Genomic DNA, 20,952 nt, shown 5'->3' with positions numbered 1-20,952 from the left:
CTACTCAGCCGGCAGCCTACCACAATTATTCCATTCTTTCCGCATCCGCACACTTCCTTCTTTTTAACTCCTTTTCACTACCGCACAGGTTAATCGCCGCACGTCCCCCGCCGGCAAACATTACTCCTTTGCCTACTGCATGCAGGCTTCTATTAACGACCCTCTGTTATCAACTCCGCTAACAGCCACAAAATCTCCGCCGCACCAAGCCCACTGGTAGCTGCTGAATCAGATGCTTCCCCAAAACATTGCGCTGTCAGAACACTGGGAGCTACACACACCAACAAGTCCATACTGTAGGCTGCAGCCAGAACAATTTTCTACATTCAAACATCGACGGCCTCTTCTCTCTAAAAATTCACCAGACCGCTTCTACCACCAGCAAAGAAGTTTCCATCCCTAATTCCTCTGTGATTCCCACTAACCTAAACATTAAGCTGGCATTGAAGGGTGTGAATTACCCCGGACAATCTGTTCTTTTAAATACAGCTTTTAGCAAGTTTTGAAAGGAGAAGAGCAGAACTTGCTATGCCAATAATATCGAGTCTTCTGTGGCGAAGTGGTTTTTGCATAGAAAACAAAGCGGTCAGTTGAAGAGGAATAATATCAGTACTTTGTTTAAAACTGTGTGTAAAAAGCTGTCTCTTTATCATTAACAATAAGTTGTAAAACGTGAATGGGGAGTGACAGTCTTCAAGTTTGTGAGAAGATCGCGCCCTGGTGGAATAAAGGCACGAACAGCTTACAGCACCTAGAATTACCAGGAAGTATTTAGAGTAAAACGGTTTCTAAAAGCTGCCTTTTTGAATGAGAGAAAAATATATATATATATAAAATAGTAAAATGGAAGGGGAGTGATAGATTTAAATTAATCGTGAAGTGGAGCGCCCCCTGTATAAAGTAAAAGTGAGAAAAGCTTACAGCACCTGGTATTCCCAGGAGGTCTCCCATCCAAGTACTGACCAGACCCTACCCTGCTTGGCTTCCGAGATCGGATGAGATCGGGCGTGTTTAGGGTGGTATGGCCGTAAGCGAGAGACGTGACCAAAAACAGCCCTTTTGCATTACACGCGTCTATACATGCCAGTTAGTCCCATTGGATCCTACTCCTGGTTTTTTTTTTTTTTATCTGACTCACACTGCAGCCCCACCATCCAATCGGCAGCGCCGGACCCACACCAAACATTCACCAAACTACTCAGCCGGCAGCCTACCACAATTATTCCATTCTTTCCGCATCCGCACACTTCCTTCTTTTTAACTCCTTTTCACTACCGCACAGGTTAATCGCCGCACGTCCCCCGCCGGCAAACATTACTCCTTTGCCTACTGCATGCAGGCTTCTATTAACGACCCTCTGTTATCAACTCCGCTAACAGCCACAAAATCTCCGCCGCACCAAGCCCACTGGTAGCTGCTGAATCAGATGCTTCCCCAAAACATTGCGCTGTCAGAACACTGGGAGCTACACACACCAACAAGTCCATACTGTAGGCTGCAGCCAGAACAATTTTCTACATTCAAACATCGACGGCCTCTTCTCTCTAAAAATTCACCAGACCGCTTCTACCACCAGCAAAGAAGTTTCCATCCCTAATTCCTCTGTGATTCCCACTAACCTAAACATTAAGCTGGCATTGAAGGGTGTGAATTACCCCGGCCAATCTGTTCTTTTAAATACAGCTTTTAGCAAGTTTTGAAAGGAGAAGAGCAGAACTTGCTATGCCAATAATATCGAGTCTTCTGTGGCGAAGTGGTTTTTGCATAGAAAACAAAGCGGTCAGTTGAAGAGGAATAATATCAGTACTTTGTTTAAAACTGTGTGTAAAAAGCTGTCTCTTTATCATTAACAATAAGTTGTAAAACGTGAATGGGGAGTGACAGTCTTCAAGTTTGTGAGAAGATCGCGCCCTGGTGGAATAAAGGCACGAACAGCTTACAGCACCTAGAATTACCAGGAAGTATTTAGAGTAAAACGGTTTCTAAAAGCTGCCTTTTTGAATGAGAGAAAAATATATATATATATAAAATAGTAAAATGGAAGGGGAGTGATAGATTTAAATTAATCGTGAAGTGGAGCGCCCCCTGTATAAAGTAAAAGTGAGAAAAGCTTACAGCACCTGGTATTCCCAGGAGGTCTCCCATCCAAGTACTGACCAGACCCTACCCTGCTTGGCTTCCGAGATCGGATGAGATCGGGCGTGTTTAGGGTGGTATGGCCGTAAGCGAGAGACGTGACCAAAAACAGCCCTTTTGCATTACACGCGTCTATACATGCCAGTTAGTCCCATTGGATCCTACTCCTGGTTTTTTTTTTTTTTATCTGACTCACACTGCAGCCCCACCATCCAATCGGCAGCGCCGGACCCACACCAAACATTCACCAAACTACTCAGCCGGCAGCCTACCACAATTATTCCATTCTTTCCGCATCCGCACACTTCCTTCTTTTTAACTCCTTTTCACTACCGCACAGGTTAATCGCCGCACGTCCCCCGCCGGCAAACATTACTCCTTTGCCTACTGCATGCAGGCTTCTATTAACGACCCTCTGTTATCAACTCCGCTAACAGCCACAAAATCTCCGCCGCACCAAGCCCACTGGTAGCTGCTGAATCAGATGCTTCCCCAAAACATTGCGCTGTCAGAACACTGGGAGCTACACACACCAACAAGTCCATACTGTAGGCTGCAGCCAGAACAATTTTCTACATTCAAACATCGACGGCCTCTTCTCTCTAAAAATTCACCAGACCGCTTCTACCACCAGCAAAGAAGTTTCCATCCCTAATTCCTCTGTGATTCCCACTAACCTAAACATTAAGCTGGCATTGAAGGGTGTGAATTACCCCGGACAATCTGTTCTTTTAAATACAGCTTTTAGCAAGTTTTGAAAGGAGAAGAGCAGAACTTGCTATGCCAATAATATCGAGTCTTCTGTGGCGAAGTGGTTTTTGCATAGAAAACAAAGCGGTCAGTTGAAGAGGAATAATATCAGTACTTTGTTTAAAACTGTGTGTAAAAAGCTGTCTCTTTATCATTAACAATAAGTTGTAAAACGTGAATGGGGAGTGACAGTCTTCAAGTTTGTGAGAAGATCGCGCCCTGGTGGAATAAAGGCACGAACAGCTTACAGCACCTAGAATTACCAGGAAGTATTTAGAGTAAAACGGTTTCTAAAAGCTGCCTTTTTGAATGAGAGAAAAATATATATATATATAAAATAGTAAAATGGAAGGGGAGTGATAGATTTAAATTAATCGTGAAGTGGAGCGCCCCCTGTATAAAGTAAAAGTGAGAAAAGCTTACAGCACCTGGTATTCCCAGGAGGTCTCCCATCCAAGTACTGACCAGACCCTACCCTGCTTGGCTTCCGAGATCGGATGAGATCGGGCGTGTTTAGGGTGGTATGGCCGTAAGCGAGAGACGTGACCAAAAACAGCCCTTTTGCATTACACGCGTCTATACATGCCAGTTAGTCCCATTGGATCCTACTCCTGGTTTTTTTTTTTTTTATCTGACTCACACTGCAGCCCCACCATCCAATCGGCAGCGCCGGACCCACACCAAACATTCACCAAACTACTCAGCCGGCAGCCTACCACAATTATTCCATTCTTTCCGCATCCGCACACTTCCTTCTTTTTAACTCCTTTTCACTACCGCACAGGTTAATCGCCGCACGTCCCCCGCCGGCAAACATTACTCCTTTGCCTACTGCATGCAGGCTTCTATTAACGACCCTCTGTTATCAACTCCGCTAACAGCCACAAAATCTCCGCCGCACCAAGCCCACTGGTAGCTGCTGAATCAGATGCTTCCCCAAAACATTGCGCTGTCAGAACACTGGGAGCTACACACACCAACAAGTCCATACTGTAGGCTGCAGCCAGAACAATTTTCTACATTCAAACATCGACGGCCTCTTCTCTCTAAAAATTCACCAGACCGCTTCTACCACCAGCAAAGAAGTTTCCATCCCTAATTCCTCTGTGATTCCCACTAACCTAAACATTAAGCTGGCATTGAAGGGTGTGAATTACCCCGGACAATCTGTTCTTTTAAATACAGCTTTTAGCAAGTTTTGAAAGGAGAAGAGCAGAACTTGCTATGCCAATAATATCGAGTCTTCTGTGGCGAAGTGGTTTTTGCATAGAAAACAAAGCGGTCAGTTGAAGAGGAATAATATCAGTACTTTGTTTAAAACTGTGTGTAAAAAGCTGTCTCTTTATCATTAACAATAAGTTGTAAAACGTGAATGGGGAGTGACAGTCTTCAAGTTTGTGAGAAGATCGCGCCCTGGTGGAATAAAGGCACGAACAGCTTACAGCACCTAGAATTACCAGGAAGTATTTAGAGTAAAACGGTTTCTAAAAGCTGCCTTTTTGAATGAGAGAAAAATATATATATATATAAAATAGTAAAATGGAAGGGGAGTGATAGATTTAAATTAATCGTGAAGTGGAGCGCCCCCTGTATAAAGTAAAAGTGAGAAAAGCTTACAGCACCTGGTATTCCCAGGAGGTCTCCCATCCAAGTACTGACCAGACCCTACCCTGCTTGGCATCCGAGATCGGATGAGATCGGGCGTGTTTAGGGTGGTATGGCCGTAAGCGAGAGACGTGACCAAAAACACCCCTTTTGCATTACACGCGTCTATACATGCCAGTTAGTCCCATTGGATCCTACTTCTGTTTTTTTTTTTTTTTTATCTGACTCACACTGCAGCCCCACCATCCAATCGGCAGCGCCGGACCCACACCAAACATTCACCAAACTACTCAGCCGGCAGCCTACCACAATTATTCCATTCTTTCCGCATCCGCACACTTCCTTCTTTTTAACTCCTTTTCACTACCGCACAGGTTAATCGCCGCACGTCCCCCGCCGGCAAACATTACTCCTTTGCCTACTGCATGCAGGCTTCTCTTAACGACCCTCTGTTATCAACTCCGCTAACAGCCACAAAATCTCCGCCGCACGAAGCCCACTGGTAGCTGCTGAATCACATGCTTCCCCAAAACGTCGCGCTGTCAGAACACTGGGAGCTACACACACCAACAAGTCCATACTGCAGGCTGCAGCCAGAACAATTTTCTACATTCAAACATCGACGGCCTCTTCTCTCTAAAAATTCACCAGACCGCTTCTACCACCAGCAAAGAAGTTTCCATCCCTAATTCCTCTGTGATTCCCACTAACCTAAACATTAAGCTGGCATTGAAGGGTGTGAATTACCCCGGCCAATCTGTTCTTTTAAATACAGCTTTTAGCAAGTTTTGAAAGGAGAAGAGCAGAACTTGCTATGCCAATAATATCGAGTCTTCTGTGGCGAAGTGGTTTTTGCATAGAAAACAAAGCGGTCAGTTGAAGAGGAATAATATCAGTACTTTGTTTAAAACTGTGTGTAAAAAGCTGTCTCTTTATCATTAACAATAAGTTGTAAAACGTGAATGGGGAGTGACAGTCTTCAAGTTTGTGAGAAGATCGCGCCCTGGTGGAATAAAGGCACGAACAGCTTAGAGCACCTTGAATTACCAGGAAGTATTTAGAGTAAAACGGTGTGTAAAAGCTACCTTTATGAATGAGAGAAAAATATATATATATATAAAATAGTAAAATGGAAGGGGAGTGATAGATTTAAATTAATCGTGAAGTGGAGCGCCCCCTGTATAAAGTAAAAGTGAGAAAAGCTTACAGTACCTGGTATTCCCAGGAGGTCTCCCATCCAAGTACTAACCAGACCCTACCCTGCTTGGCTTCCGAGATCGGATGAGATCTGGCGTGTTCAGGGTGGTATGGCCATAAGTGAGAGACGCTACCAAAAACAGCCCTTTTGCATTACACGCGTCTATACATGCCAGTTAGTCCCATTGGATCCTACTCCTGGTTTTTTTTTTTTTTTTATCTGACTCACACTGCAGCACCACCATCCAATCGGCAGCGCCGGACCCACACCAAACATTCACCAAACTACTCAGCCGGCAGCCTACCACAATTATTCCATTCTTTCCGCATCCGCACACTTCCTTCTTTTTAACTCCTTTTCACTACCGCACAGGTTAATCGCCGCACGTCCCCCGCCGGCAAACATTACTCCTTTGCCTACTGCATGCAGGCTTCTCTTAACGACCCTCTGTTATCAACTCCGCTAACAGCCACAAAATCTCCGCCGCACGAAGCCCACTGGTAGCTGCTGAATCACATGCTTCCCCAAAACGTCGCGCTGTCAGAACACTGGGAGCTACACACACCAACAAGTCCATACTGCAGGCTGCAGCCAGAACAATTTTTTACATTCAAACATCGACGGCCTCTTTTCTCTAAAAATTCACCAGACCGCTTCTACCACCAGCAAAGAAGTTTCCATCCCTAATTCCTCTGTGATTCCCACTAACCTAAACATTAAGCTGGCATTGAAGGGCCAATCTGTTCTTTTAAATACAGCTTTTAGCAAGTTTTGAAAGGAGAAGAGCAGAACTTGCTATGCCAATAATATCGAGTCTTCTGTGGCGAAGTGGTTTTTGCATAGAAAACAAAGCGGTCAGTTGAAGAGGAATAATATCAGTACTTTGTTTAAAACTGTGTGTAAAAAGCTGTCTCTTTATCATTAACAATAAGTTGTAAAACGTGAATGGGGAGTGACAGTTTTCAAGTTTGTGAGAAGATCGCGCCCTGGTGGAATAAAGGCACGAACAGCTTACAGCACCTAGAATTACCAGGAAGTATTTAGAGTAAAACGGTGTGTAAAAGCTACCTTTATTAATGAGAGAAAAAAAAAAAAATAAAAAAAAAATATATATATATATATATATATATATATATATACATATATATATATATATATATATATATATATATATATATATATATATATATATATATATATATAAAATAGTAAAATGGAAGGGGAGTGATAGATTTAAATTAATCGTGAAGTGGAGCGCCCCCTGTATAAAGTAAAAGTGAGAAAAGCTTACAGCACCTGGTATTCCCAGGAGGTCTCCCATCCAAGTACTGACCAGACCCTACCCTGCTTGGCATCCGAGATCGGATGAGATCGGGCGTGTTTAGGGTGGTATGGCCGTAAGCGAGAGACGTGACCAAAAACACCCCTTTTGCATTACACGCGTCTATACATGCCAGTTAGTCCCATTGGATCCTACTTCTGTTTTTTTTTTTTTTTTATCTGACTCACACTGCAGCCCCACCATCCAATCGGCAGCGCCGGACCCACACCAAACATTCACCAAACTACTCAGCCGGCAGCCTACCACAATTATTCCATTCTTTCCGCATCCGCACACTTCCTTCTTTTTAACTCCTTTTCACTACCGCACAGGTTAATCGCCGCACGTCCCCCGCCGGCAAACATTACTCCTTTGCCTACTGCATGCAGGCTTCTCTTAACGACCCTCTGTTATCAACTCCGCTAACAGCCACAAAATCTCCGCCGCACGAAGCCCACTGGTAGCTGCTGAATCACATGCTTCCCCAAAACGTCGCGCTGTCAGAACACTGGGAGCTACACACACCAACAAGTCCATACTGCAGGCTGCAGCCAGAACAATTTTCTACATTCAAACATCGACGGCCTCTTCTCTCTAAAAATTCACCAGACCGCTTCTACCACCAGCAAAGAAGTTTCCATCCCTAATTCCTCTGTGATTCCCACTAACCTAAACATTAAGCTGGCATTGAAGGGTGTGAATTACCCCGGCCAATCTGTTCTTTTAAATACAGCTTTTAGCAAGTTTTGAAAGGAGAAGAGCAGAACTTGCTATGCCAATAATATCGAGTCTTCTGTGGCGAAGTGGTTTTTGCATAGAAAACAAAGCGGTCAGTTGAAGAGGAATAATATCAGTACTTTGTTTAAAACTGTGTGTAAAAAGCTGTCTCTTTATCATTAACAATAAGTTGTAAAACGTGAATGGGGAGTGACAGTCTTCAAGTTTGTGAGAAGATCGCGCCCTGGTGGAATAAAGGCACGAACAGCTTAGAGCACCTTGAATTACCAGGAAGTATTTAGAGTAAAACGGTGTGTAAAAGCTACCTTTATGAATGAGAGAAAAATATATATATATATAAAATAGTAAAATGGAAGGGGAGTGATAGATTTAAATTAATCGTGAAGTGGAGCGCCCCCTGTATAAAGTAAAAGTGAGAAAAGCTTACAGCACCTGGTATTCCCAGGAGGTCTCCCATCCAAGTACTAACCAGACCCTACCCTGCTTGGCTTCCGAGATCGGATGAGATCTGGCGTGTTCAGGGTGGTATGGCCATAAGTGAGAGACGCTACCAAAAACAGCCCTTTTGCATTACACGCGTCTATACATGCCAGTTAGTCCCATTGGATCCTACTCCTGGTTTTTTTTTTTTTTTATCTGACTCACACTGCAGCACCACCATCCAATCGGCAGCGCCGGACCCACACCAAACATTCACCAAACTACTCAGCCGGCAGCCTACCACAATTATTCCATTCTTTCCGCATCCGCACACTTCCTTCTTTTTAACTCCTTTTCACTACCGCACAGGTTAATCGCCGCACGTCCCCCGCCGGCAAACATTACTCCTTTGCCTACTGCATGCAGGCTTCTCTTAACGACCCTCTGTTATCAACTCCGCTAACAGCCACAAAATCTCCGCCGCACGAAGCCCACTGGTAGCTGCTGAATCACATGCTTCCCCAAAACGTCGCGCTGTCAGAACACTGGGAGCTACACACACCAACAAGTCCATACTGCAGGCTGCAGCCAGAACAATTTTTTACATTCAAACATCGACGGCCTCTTTTCTCTAAAAATTCACCAGACCGCTTCTACCACCAGCAAAGAAGTTTCCATCCCTAATTCCTCTGTGATTCCCACTAACCTAAACATTAAGCTGGCATTGAAGGGCCAATCTGTTCTTTTAAATACAGCTTTTAGCAAGTTTTGAAAGGAGAAGAGCAGAACTTGCTATGCCAATAATATCGAGTCTTCTGTGGCGAAGTGGTTTTTGCATAGAAAACAAAGCGGTCAGTTGAAGAGGAATAATATCAGTACTTTGTTTAAAACTGTGTGTAAAAAGCTGTCTCTTTATCATTAACAATAAGTTGTAAAACGTGAATGGGGAGTGACAGTTTTCAAGTTTGTGAGAAGATCGCGCCCTGGTGGAATAAAGGCACGAACAGCTTACAGCACCTAGAATTACCAGGAAGTATTTAGAGTAAAACGGTGTGTAAAAGCTACCTTTATTAATGAGAGAAAAAAAAAAAAATAAAAAAAAAAAAATATATATATATATATATATATATATATACATATATATATATATATATATATATATATATATATATATATATATATATATATATATATAAAATAGTAAAATGGAAGGGGAGTGATAGATTTAAATTAATCGTGAAGTGGAGCGCCCCCTGTATAAAGTAAAAGTGAGAAAAGCTTACAGCACCTGGTATTCCCAGGAGGTCTCCCATCCAAGTACTGACCAGACCCTACCCTGCCTGGCTTCCGAGATCGGATGAGATCGGGCGTGTTTAGGGTGGTATGGCCATAAGCGAGAGACGTGACCAAAAACACCCCTTTTGCATTACACGCGTCTATACATGCCAGTTAGTCCCATTGGATCCTACTCCTGGTTTTTTTTTTTTTTATCTGACTCACACTGCAGCCCCACCATCCAATCGGCAGCGCCGGACCCACACCAAACATTCACCAAACTACTCAGCCGGCAGCCTACCACAATTATTCCATTCTTTCCGCATCCGCACACTTCCTTCTTTTTAACTCCTTTTCACTACCGCACAGGTTAATCGGCGCACGTCCCCCGCCGGCAAACATTACTCCTTTGCCTACTGCATGCAGGCTTCTATTAACGACCCTCTGTTATCAACTCCGCTAACAGCCACAAAATCTCCGCCGCACGAAGCCCACTGGTAGCTGCTGAATCAGATGCTTCCCCAAAACATCGCGCTGTCAGAACACTGGGAGCTACACACACCAACAAGTCCATACTGCAGGCTGCAGCCAGAACAATTTTCTACATTCAAACATCGACGGCCTCTTCTCTCTAAAAATTCACCAGACCGCTTCTACCACCAGCAAAGAAGTTTCCATCCCTAATTCCTCTGTGATTCCCACTAACCTAAACATTAAGCTGGCATTGAAGGGTGTGAATTACCCCGGCCAATCTGTTCTTTTAAATACAGCTTTTAGCAAGTTTTGAAAGGAGAAGAGCAGACCTTGCTATGCCAACAATATCAAGTCTTCTGTGGCGAAGTGGTTTTTGCATAGAAAACAAAGCGGTCAGTTGAAGAGGAATAATATCAGTACTTTGTTTAAAACTGTGTGTAAAAAGCTGTCTCTTTATCATTAACAATAAGTTGTAAAACGTGAATGGGGAGTGACAGTCTTCAAGTTTGTGAGAAGATCGCGCCCTGGTGGAATAAAGGCACGAACAGCTTACAGCACCTAGAATTACCAGGAAGTATTTAGAGTAAAACGGTTTCTAAAAGCTGCCTTTTTGAATGAGAGAAAAATATATATATATATAAAATAGTAAAATGGAAGGGGAGTGATAGATTTAAATTAATCGTGAAGTGGAGCGCCCCCTGTATAAAGTAAAAGTGAGAAAAGCTTACAGCACCTGGAATTCCCAGGTGGTCTCCCATCCAAGTACTAACCAGACCCTACCCTGCTTAGCTTCCAAGATCAGACGAGATCGGGCGTGTTCAGGGTGGTATGGCCGTAAGCGAGAGATGCAACCAAAAACAGCCCTTTTGCATTACACGCCTCTATACATGCCAGTTGGTCCCATTGGATCCTACTAATGTTCTTTTTTTTTTTTTTATCTGACTCACACTGCAGCCCCACCATCCAATCGGCAGCGCCGGACCCACACCAAACATTCACCAAACTACTCAGCCAGCAGCCAACCACAATTATTCCATTCTTTCCGCATCCGCACACTTCCTTCTTTTTAACTCCTTTTCACTACCGCACAGGTTAATCGCCGCACGTCCCCCGCCGGCAAACATTACTCCTTTGCCTACTGCATGCAGGCTTCTCTTAACGACCCTCTGTTATCAACTCCGCTAACAGCCACAAAATCTCCGCCGCACGAAGCCCACTGGTAGCTGCTGAATCACATGCTTCCCCAAAACGTCGCGCTGTCAGAACACTGGGAGCTACACACACCAACAAGTCCATACTGCAGGCTGCAGCCAGAACAATTTTCTACATTCAAACATCGACGGCCTCTTCTCTCTAAAAATTCACCAGACCGCTTCTACCACCAGCAAAGAAGTTTCCATCCCTAATTCCTCTGTGATTCCCACTAACCTAAACATTAAGCTGGCATTGAAGGGTGTGAATTACCCCGGCCAATCTGTTCTTTTAAATACAGCTTTTAGCAAGTTTTGAAAGGAGAAGAGCAGAACTTGCTATGCCAATAATATCGAGTCTTCTGTGGCGAAGTGGTTTTTGCATAGAAAACAAAGCGGTCAGTTGAAGAGGAATAATATCAGTACTTTGTTTAAAACTGTGTGTAAACAGCTGTCTCTTTATCATTAACAATAAGTTGTAAAACGTGAATGGGGAGTGACAGTCTTCAAGTTTGTGAGAAGATCGCGCCCTGGTGGAATAAAGGCACGAACAGCTTACAGCACCTAGAATTACCAGGAAGTATTTAGAGTAAAACGGTGTGTAAAAGCTACCTTTATGAATGAGAGAAAAATATATATATATATAAAATAGTAAAATGGAAGGGGAGTGATAGATTTAAATTAATCGTGAAGTGGAGCGCCCCCTGTATAAAGTAAAAGTGAGAAAAGCTTACAGCACCTGGTATTCCCAGGAGGTCTCCCATCCAAGTACTAACCAGACCCTACTCTGCTTGGCTTCCGAGATCGGATGAGATCTGGCGTGTTCAGGGTGGTATGGCCATAAGTGAGAGACGCTACCAAAAACAGCCCTTTTGCATTACACGCGTCTATACATGCCAGTTAGTCCCATTGGATCCTACTCCTGGTTTTTTTTTTTTTTTTATCTGACTCACACTGCAGCACCACCATCCAATCGGCAGCGCCGGACCCACACCAAACATTCACCAAACTACTCAGCCGGCAGCCTACCACAATTATTCCATTCTTTCCGCATCCGCACACTTCCTTCTTTTTAACTCCTTTTCACTACCGCACAGGTTAATCGCCGCACGTCCCCCGCCGGCAAACATTACTCCTTTGCCTACTGCATGCAGGCTTCTCTTAACGACCCTCTGTTATCAACTCCGCTAACAGCCACAAAATCTCCGCCGCACGAAGCCCACTGGTAGCTGCTGAATCACATGCTTCCCCAAAACGTCGCGCTGTCAGAACACTGGGAGCTACACACACCAACAAGTCCATACTGCAGGCTGCAGCCAGAACAATTTTTTACATTCAAACATCGACGGCCTCTTTTCTCTAAAAATTCACCAGACCGCTTCTACCACCAGCAAAGAAGTTTCCATCCCTAATTCCTCTGTGATTCCCACTAACCTAAACATTAAGCTGGCATTGAAGGGCCAATCTGTTCTTTTAAATACAGCTTTTAGCAAGTTTTGAAAGGAGAAGAGCAGAACTTGCTATGCCAATAATATCGAGTCTTCTGTGGCGAAGTGGTTTTTGCATAGAAAACAAAGCGGTCAGTTGAAGAGGAATAATATCAGTACTTTGTTTAAAACTGTGTGTAAAAAGCTGTCTCTTTATCATTAACAATAAGTTGTAAAACGTGAATGGGGAGTGACAGTTTTCAAGTTTGTGAGAAGATCGCGCCCTGGTGGAATAAAGGCACGAACAGCTTACAGCACCTAGAATTACCAGGAAGTATTTAGAGTAAAACGGTGTGTAAAAGCTACCTTTATGAATGAGAGAAAAAAAAAAAAAAAAAAAAAAAAAAAAAAATATATATATATATATATATATATATATATATATAAAATAGTAAAATGGAAGGGGAGTGATAGATTTAAATTAATCGTGAAGTGGAGCGCCCCCTGTATAAAGTAAAAGTGAGAAAAGCTTACAGCACCTGGTATTCCCAGGAGGTCTCCCATCCAAGTACTGACCAGACCCTACCCTGCTTGGCTTCCGAGATCGGATGAGATCGGGCGTGTTTAGGGTGGTATGGCCGTAAGCGAGAGACGTGACCAAAAACAGCCCTTTTGCATTACACGCGTCTATACATGCCAGTTAGTCCCATTGGATCCTACTCCTGGTTTTTTTTTTTTTTATCTGACTCACACTGCAGCCCCACCATCCAATCGGCAGCGCCGGACCCACACCAAACATTCACCAAACTACTCTGCCGGCAGCCTACCACAATTATTCCATTCTTTCCGCATCCGCACACTTCCTTCTTTTTAACTCCTTTTCACTACCGCACAGGTTAATCGCCGCACGTCCCCCGCCGGCAAACATTACTCCTTTGCCTATTGCATGCAGGCTTCTATTAACGACCCTCTGTTATCAACTCCGCTAACAGCCACAAAATCTCCGCCGCACCAAGCCCACTGGTAGCTGCTGAATCAGATGCTTCCCCAAAACATTGCGCTGTCAGAACACTGGGAGCTACACACACCAACAAGTCCATACTGTAGGCTGCAGCCAGAACAATTTTCTACATTCAAACATCGACGGCCTCTTCTCTCTAAAAATTCACCAGACCGCTTCTACCACCAGCAAAGAAGTTTCCATCCCTAATTCCTCTGTGATTCCCACTAACCTAAACATTAAGCTGGCATTGAAGGGTGTGAATTACCCCGGCCAATCTGTTCTTTTAAATACAGCTTTTAGCAAGTTTTGAAAGGAGAAGAGCAGAACTTGCTATGCCAATAATATCGAGTCTTCTGTGGCGAAGTGGTTTTTGCATAGAAAACAAAGCGGTCAGTTGAAGAGGAATAATATCAGTACTTTGTTTAAAACTGTGTGTAAAAAGCTGTCTCTTTATCATTAACAATAAGTTGTAAAACGTGAATGGGGAGTGACAGTCTTCAAGTTTGTGAGAAGATCGCGCCCTGGTGGAATAAAGGCACGAACAGCTTACAGCACCTAGAATTACCAGGAAGTATTTAGAGTAAAACGGTTTCTAAAAGCTGCCTTTTTGAATGAGAGAAAAATATATATATATATAAAATAGTAAAATGGAAGGGGAGTGATAGATTTAAATTAATCGTGAAGTGGAGCGCCCCCTGTATAAAGTAAAAGTGAGAAAAGCTTACAGCACCTGGTATTCCCAGGAGGTCTCCCATCCAAGTACTGACCAGACCCTACCCTGCTTGGCATCCGAGATCGGATGAGATCGGGCGTGTTTAGGGTGGTATGGCCGTAAGCGAGAGACGTGACCAAAAACACCCCTTTTGCATTACACGCGTCTATACATGCCAGTTAGTCCCATTGGATCCTACTCCTGGTTTTTTTTTTTTTTTTATCTGACTCACACTGCAGCCCCACCATCCAATCGGCAGCGCCGGACCCACACCAAACATTCACCAAACTACTCAGCCGGCAGCCTACCACAATTATTCCATTCTTTCCGCATCCGCACACTTCCTTCTTTTTAACTCCTTTTCACTACCGCACAGGTTTATCGCCGCATGTCCCCCGCCGGCAAACATTACTCCTTTGCCTACTGCATGCAGGCTTCTCTTAACGACCCTCTGTTATCAACTCCGCTAACAGCCACAAAATCTCCGCCGCACGAAGCCCACTGGTAGCTGCTGAATCACATGCTTCCCCAAAACGTCGCGCTGTCAGAACACTGGGAGCTACACACACCAACAAGTCCATACTGCAGGCTGCAGCCAGAACAATTTTCTACATTCAAACATCGACGGCCTCTTCTCTCTAAAAATTCACCAGACCGCTTCTACCACCAGCAAAGAAGTTTCCATCCCTAATTCCTCTGTGATTCCCACTAACCTAAACATTAAGCTGGCATTGAAGGGTGTGAATTACCCCGGCCAATCTGTTCTTTTAAATACAGCTTTTAGCAAGTTTTGAAAGGAGAAGAGCAGAACTTGCTATGCCAATAATATCGAGTCTTCTGTGGCGAAGTGGTTTTTGCATAGAAAACAAAGCGGTGAGTTGAAGAGGAATTATATCAGTACTTTGTTTAAAACTGTGTGTAAAAAGCTGTCTCTTTATCATTAACAATAAGTTGTAAAACGTGAATGGGGAGTGACAGTCTTCAAGTTTGTGAGAAGATCGCGCCCTGGTGGAATAAAGGCACGAACAGCTTACAGCACCTAGAATTACCAGGAAGTATTTAGAGTAAAACGGTTTCTAAAAGCTGCCTTTATGAATGAGAGAAAAAAAAATATATATATATAAAATAGTAAAATGGAAGGGGAGTGATAGATTTAAATTAATCGTGAAGTGGAGCACCCCCTGTATAAAGTAAAAGTGAGAAAAGCTTACAGCACCTGGTATTCCCAGGAGGTCTCCCATCCAAGTACTAACCAGACCCTACCCTGCTTAGCTTCCAAGATCAGGCGTGTTCAGGGTGGTATGGCCGTAAGCGAGAGATGCTACCAAAAACAGCCCTTTTGCATTACACGCCTCTATACATGCCAGTTGGTCCCATTGGATCCTACTAATGTTCTTTTTTTTTTTTTTATCTGACTCACACTGCAGCCCCACCATCCAATCGGCAGCGCCGGACCCACACCAAACATTCACCAAACTACTCAGCCGGCAGCCTACCACAATTATTCCATTCTTTCCGCATCCGTACACTTCCTTCTTTTTAACTCCTTTTCACTACCGCACAGGTTAATCGCCGCACGTCCCCCGCCGGCAAACATTACTCCTTTGCCTACTGCATGCAGGCTTCTCTTAACGACCCTCTGTTATCAACTCCGCTAACAGCCACAAAATCTCCGCCGCACGAAGCCCACTGGTAGCTGCTGAATCACATGCTTCCCCAAAACGTCGCGCTGTCAGAACACTGGGAGCTACACACACCAACAAGTCCATACTGCAGGCTGCAGCCAGAACAATTTTTTACATTCAAACATCGACGGCCTCTTCTCTCTAAAAATTCACCAGACCGCTTCTACCACCAGCAAAGAAGTTTCCATCCCTAATTCCTCTGTGATTCCCACTAACCTAAACATTAAGCTGGCATTGAAGGGTGTGAATTACCCCGGCCAATCTGTTCTTTTAAATACAGCTTTTAGCAAGTTTCGAAAGGAGAAGAGCAGAACTTGCTATGCCAATAATATCGAGGCTTCTGTGGCGAAGTGGTTTTTGCATAGAAAACAAAGCGGTCAGTTGAAGAGGAATAATATCAGTACTTTGTTTAAAACTGTGTGTAAAAAGCTGTCTCTTTATCATTAACAATAAGTTGTAAAACGTGAATGGGGAGTGACAGTTTTCAAGTTTGTGAGAAGATCGCGCCCTGGTGGAATAAAGGCACGAACAGCTTACAGCACCTAGAATTACCAGGAAGTATTTAGAGTAAAACGGTGTGTAAAAGCTGCCTTTATGAATGAGAGAAAAATATATATATATATATAAAATAGTAAAATGGAAGGGGAGTGATAGATTTAAATTAATGGTGAAGTGGAGCGCCCCCTGTATAAAGTAAAAGTGAGAAAAGCTTACAGCACCTGGTATTCCCAGGAGGTCTCCCATCCAAGTACTAACCAGACCCTACCCTGCTTGGCTTCCGAGATCAGACGAGATCGGGCGTGTTCAGGGTGGTATGGCCGTAAGCGAGAGATGCTACCAAAAACAGCCCTTTTGCGTTACACGCCTCTATACATGCCAGTTGGTCCCATTGGATCCTACTAATGTTCTTTTTTTTTTTTTTATCTGACTCACACTACAGCCCCACCATCCAATCGGCAGCGCCGGACCCACACCAAACATTCACCAAACTACTCAGCCGGCAGCCTACCACAATTATTCCATTCTTTCCGCATCCGCACACTTCCTTCTTTTTAACTCCTTTTCACTACCGCACAGGTTAATCGCCGCACGTCCCCCGCCGGCAAACATTACTCCTTTGCCTACTGCATGCAGGCTTCTCTTAACGACCCTCTGTTATCAACTCCGCTAACAGCCACAAAATCTCCGCCGCACGAAGCCCACTGGTAGCTGCTGAATCACATGCTTCCCCAAAACGTCGCGCTGTCAGAACACTGGGAGCTACACACACCAACAAGTCCATACTGCAGGCTGCAGCCAGAACAATTTTCTACATTCAAACATCGACGGCCTCTTCTCTCTAAAAATTCACCAGACCGCTTCTACCACCAGCAAAGAAGTTTCCATCCCTAATTCCTCTGTGATTCCCACTAACCTAAACATTAAGCTGGCATTGAAGGGTGTGAATTACCCCGGCCAATCTGTTCTTTTAAATACAGCTTTTAGCAAGTTTTGAAAGGAGAAGAGCAGAACTTGCTATGCCAATAATATCGAGTCTTCTGTGGCGAAGTGGTTTTTGCATAGAAAACAAAGCGGTCAGTTGAAGAGGAATAATATCAGTACTTTGTTTAAAACTGTGTGTAAAAAGCTGTCTCTTTATCATTAACAATAAGTTGTAAAACGTGAATGGGGAGTGACAGTCTTCAAGTTTGTGAGAAGATCGCGCCCTGGTGGAATAAAGGCACGAAGAGCTTACAGCACCTAGAATTACCAGGCAGTATTTAGAGTAAAACGGTGTGTAAAAGCTGCCTTTATGAAAGAGAGAAAATAAAAATATATATATAAAATAGTAAAATGGAAGGGGAGTAATAGATTTAAATTAATCGTGAAGTCGAGCGCCCCCTGTATAAAGTAAAAGTGAGAAAAGCTTACAGCACCTGGTATTCCCAGGGGGTCTCCCATCCAAGTACTAACCAGACCCTACGCTGCTTAGCTTCCGAGATCAGACGAGATCGGGCGTGTTCAGGGTGGTATGGCCGTAAGCGAGAGATGCTACCAAAAACAGCCCTTTTGCATTACACGCCTCTATACATGCCAGTTGGTCCCATTGGATCCTACTCCTGGTTTTTTTTTTTTTTTTTATGTGACTCACACTGCAGCCCCACCATCCAATCGGCAACGCCGGACCCACACCAAACATTCACCAAACTACTCAGCCGGCAGCCTACCACAATTATTCCATTCTTTCCGCATCCGCACACTTCCTTCTCTTTAACTCCTTTTCACTACCGCACAGGTTAATCGCCGCACGTCCCCCGCCAGCAAACATTACTCCTTTGCCTACTGCATGCAGGCTTCTCTTAACGACCCTCTGTTATCAACTCCGCTAACAGCCACAAAATCTCCGCCGCACGAAGCCCACTGGTAGCTGCTGAATCACATGCTTCCCCAAAACGTTGCGCTGTCAGAACACTGGGAGCTACACACACCAACAAGTCCATACTGCAGGCTGCAGCCAGAACAATTTTCTACATTCAAACATCGATGGCCTCTTCTCTCTAAAAATTCACCAGACCGCTTCTACCACCAGCAAAGAAGTTTCCATCCCTAATTCCTCTGTGATTCCCACTAACCTAAACATTAAGCTGGCATTGAAGGGTGTGAATTACCCCGGCCAATCTGTTCTTTTAAATACAGCTTTTAGCAAGTTTTGAAAGGAGAAGAGCAGAACTTGCTATGCCAATAATATCGAGGCTTCTGTGGCGAAGTGGTTTTTGCATAGAAAACAAAGCGGTCAGTTGAAGAGGAATAATATCAGTACTTTGTTTAAAACTGTGTGTAAAAAGCTGTCTCTTTATCATTAACAATAAGTTGTAAAACGTGAATGGGGAGTGACAGTCTTCAAGTTTGTGAGAAGATCGCGCCCTGGTGGAATAAAGGCACGAACAGCTTACAGCACCTAGAATTACCAGGAAGTATTTAGAGTAAAACGGTTTCTAAAAGCTGCCTTTATGAATGAGAGAAAAAAATATATATATATAAAATAGTAAAATGGAAGGGGAGTGCTAGATTTAAATTAATCGTGAAGTGGAGCGCCCCCTGTATAAAGTAAAAGTGAGAAAAGCTTACAGCACCTGGTATTCCCAGGTGGTCACCTATCCAAGTACTGACCAGACCCAACCCTGCTTAGCTTCCAAGATCAGATGAGATCGGGCGTGTTCAGGGTGGTACGGCCGTAAGCGAGAGATGCGACCAAAAACAGCCCTTTTGCATTACACGCGTCTATACATGCCAGTTAGTCCCATTGGATCCTACTCCTGGTTTTTTTTATTTTTTTATCTGACTCACACTGCAGCACCACCATCCAATCGGCAGCGCCGGACCCACACCAAACATTCACCAAACTACTCAGCCGGCAGCCTACCACAATTATTCCATTCTTTCCGCATCCGCACACTTCCTTCTCTTTAACTCCTTTTCACTACCGCACAGGTTAATCGCCGCACGTCCCCCGCCGGCAAACATTACTCCTTTGCCTACTGCATGCAGGCTTCTCTTAACGACCCTCTGTTATCAACTCCGCTAACAGCCACAAAATCTCCGCCGCACGAAGCCCACTGGTAGCTGCTGAATCACATGCTTCCCCAAAACGTTGCGCTGTCAGAACACTGGGAGCTACACACACCAACAAGTCCATACTGCAGGCTGCAGCCAGAACAATTTTCTACATTCAAACATCGACGGCCTCTTCTCTCTAAAAATTCACCAGACCGCTTCTACCACCAGCAAAGAAGTTTCCATCCCTAATTCCTCTGTGATTCCCACTAACCTAAACATTAAGCTGGCATTGAAGGGTGTGAATTACCCCGGCCAATCTGTTCTTTTAAATACAGCTTTTAGCAAGTTTTGAAAGGAGAAGAGCAGAACTTGCTATGCCAATAATATCGAGTCTTCTGTGGCGAAGTGGTTTTTGCATAGAAAACAAAGCGGTCAGTTGAAGAGGAATAATATCAGTACTTTGTTTAAAACTGTGTGTAAAAAGCTGTCTCTTTATCATTAACAATAAGTTGTAAAACGTGAATGGGGAGTGACAGTCTTCAAGTTTGTGAGAAGATCGCGCCCTGGTGGAATAAAGGCACGAACAGCTTAGAGCACCTTGAATTACCAGGAAGTATTTAGAGTAAAACGGTGTGTAAAAGCTACCTTTATGAATGAGAGAAAAATATATATATATATAAAATAGTAAAATGGAAGGGGAGTGATAGATTTAAATTAATCGTGAAGTGGAGCGCCCCCTGTATAAAGTAAAAGTGAGAAAACCTTACAGCACCTGGTATTCCCAGGAGGTCTCCCATCCAAGTACTAACCAGACCCTACCCTGCTTGGCTTCCGAGATCGGATGAGATCTGGCGTGTTCAGGGTGGTATGGCCATAAGTGAGAGACGCTACCAAAAACAGCCCTTTTGCATTACACGCGTCTATACATGCCAGTTAGTCCCATTGGATCCTACTCCTGGTTTTTTTTTTTTTTTTATCTGACTCACACTGCAGCACCACCATCCAATCGGCAGCGCCGGACCCACACCAAACATTCACCAAACTACTCAGCCGGCAGCCTACCACAATTATTCCATTCTTTCCGCATCCGCACACTTCCTTCTTTTTAACTCCTTTTCACTACCGCACAGGTTAATCGCCGCACGTCCCCCGCCGGCAAACATTACTCCTTTGCCTACTGCATGCAGGCTTCTCTTAACGACCCTCTGTTATCAACTCCGCTAACAGCCACAAAATCTCCGCCGCACGAAGCCCACTGGTAGCTGCTGAATCACATGCTTCCCCAAAACGTCGCGCTGTCAGAACACTGGGAGCTACACACACCAACAAGTCCATACTGCAGGCTGCAGCCAGAACAATTTTTTACATTCAAACATCGACGGCCTCTTCTCTCTAAAAATTCACCAGACCGCTTCTACCACCAGCAAAGAAGTTTCCATCCCTAATTCCTCTGTGATTCCCACTAACCTAAACATTAAGCT

At 44.1% G+C, this 20,952-nt stretch overlaps 16 non-coding genes and 1 pseudogene across 16 annotated transcripts; all 17 read right to left on the bottom strand.

Annotated features, from left to right (window-relative positions):
* Positions 1-914: 914 nt before the first annotated feature.
* LOC125734418 (5S ribosomal RNA) lies at positions 915-1,033 on the bottom strand. Its single transcript, XR_007393731.1, has one exon. It is a non-coding gene; the product is annotated as a 5S ribosomal RNA (ribosomal RNA).
* Positions 1,034-2,108: 1,075 nt separating this feature from the next.
* On the bottom strand, positions 2,109-2,227 carry LOC125734417 (5S ribosomal RNA). The gene has a single exon (XR_007393730.1). It is a non-coding gene; the product is annotated as a 5S ribosomal RNA (ribosomal RNA).
* Positions 2,228-3,302: 1,075 nt separating this feature from the next.
* LOC125734415 (5S ribosomal RNA) lies at positions 3,303-3,421 on the bottom strand. Its single transcript, XR_007393728.1, has one exon. It is a non-coding gene; the product is annotated as a 5S ribosomal RNA (ribosomal RNA).
* A 1,075-nt stretch (positions 3,422-4,496) lies between these two features.
* On the bottom strand, positions 4,497-4,615 carry LOC125736016 (5S ribosomal RNA). Its single transcript, XR_007395299.1, has one exon. It is a non-coding gene; the product is annotated as a 5S ribosomal RNA (ribosomal RNA).
* A 1,076-nt stretch (positions 4,616-5,691) lies between these two features.
* Positions 5,692-5,810, bottom strand: LOC125736791 (5S ribosomal RNA). The gene has a single exon (XR_007396059.1). It is a non-coding gene; the product is annotated as a 5S ribosomal RNA (ribosomal RNA).
* Positions 5,811-6,973: 1,163 nt separating this feature from the next.
* LOC125736015 (5S ribosomal RNA) lies at positions 6,974-7,092 on the bottom strand. The gene has a single exon (XR_007395298.1). It is a non-coding gene; the product is annotated as a 5S ribosomal RNA (ribosomal RNA).
* A 1,076-nt stretch (positions 7,093-8,168) lies between these two features.
* Positions 8,169-8,287, bottom strand: LOC125735845 (5S ribosomal RNA). The gene has a single exon (XR_007395131.1). It is a non-coding gene; the product is annotated as a 5S ribosomal RNA (ribosomal RNA).
* Positions 8,288-9,444: 1,157 nt separating this feature from the next.
* On the bottom strand, positions 9,445-9,563 carry LOC125737074 (5S ribosomal RNA). The gene has a single exon (XR_007396340.1). It is a non-coding gene; the product is annotated as a 5S ribosomal RNA (ribosomal RNA).
* A 1,075-nt stretch (positions 9,564-10,638) lies between these two features.
* LOC125733584 (5S ribosomal RNA) lies at positions 10,639-10,757 on the bottom strand. Its single transcript, XR_007392924.1, has one exon. It is a non-coding gene; the product is annotated as a 5S ribosomal RNA (ribosomal RNA).
* Positions 10,758-11,834: 1,077 nt separating this feature from the next.
* Positions 11,835-11,953, bottom strand: LOC125737156 (5S ribosomal RNA). The gene has a single exon (XR_007396422.1). It is a non-coding gene; the product is annotated as a 5S ribosomal RNA (ribosomal RNA).
* A 1,108-nt stretch (positions 11,954-13,061) lies between these two features.
* On the bottom strand, positions 13,062-13,180 carry LOC125734414 (5S ribosomal RNA). Its single transcript, XR_007393727.1, has one exon. It is a non-coding gene; the product is annotated as a 5S ribosomal RNA (ribosomal RNA).
* Positions 13,181-14,255: 1,075 nt separating this feature from the next.
* Positions 14,256-14,374, bottom strand: LOC125736014 (5S ribosomal RNA). The gene has a single exon (XR_007395297.1). It is a non-coding gene; the product is annotated as a 5S ribosomal RNA (ribosomal RNA).
* A 1,079-nt stretch (positions 14,375-15,453) lies between these two features.
* LOC125731800 (5S ribosomal RNA) lies at positions 15,454-15,562 on the bottom strand (annotated as a pseudogene).
* A 1,079-nt stretch (positions 15,563-16,641) lies between these two features.
* On the bottom strand, positions 16,642-16,760 carry LOC125732893 (5S ribosomal RNA). The gene has a single exon (XR_007392257.1). It is a non-coding gene; the product is annotated as a 5S ribosomal RNA (ribosomal RNA).
* Positions 16,761-17,838: 1,078 nt separating this feature from the next.
* Positions 17,839-17,957, bottom strand: LOC125734133 (5S ribosomal RNA). Its single transcript, XR_007393457.1, has one exon. It is a non-coding gene; the product is annotated as a 5S ribosomal RNA (ribosomal RNA).
* Positions 17,958-19,035: 1,078 nt separating this feature from the next.
* LOC125736244 (5S ribosomal RNA) lies at positions 19,036-19,154 on the bottom strand. Its single transcript, XR_007395528.1, has one exon. It is a non-coding gene; the product is annotated as a 5S ribosomal RNA (ribosomal RNA).
* A 1,077-nt stretch (positions 19,155-20,231) lies between these two features.
* LOC125736122 (5S ribosomal RNA) lies at positions 20,232-20,350 on the bottom strand. Its single transcript, XR_007395405.1, has one exon. It is a non-coding gene; the product is annotated as a 5S ribosomal RNA (ribosomal RNA).
* Between the last annotated feature and the right edge of the window lie 602 nt (positions 20,351-20,952).

Source organism: Brienomyrus brachyistius, chromosome 2 (genome assembly GCF_023856365.1).
Source record: "Brienomyrus brachyistius isolate T26 chromosome 2, BBRACH_0.4, whole genome shotgun sequence".
Classification (NCBI taxonomy): domain Eukaryota; kingdom Metazoa; phylum Chordata; class Actinopteri; order Osteoglossiformes; family Mormyridae; genus Brienomyrus; species Brienomyrus brachyistius.
The sequence above is the reverse complement of the archived record's forward strand: the minus strand, read 5'-3'. Positions and strand labels throughout refer to the sequence as shown.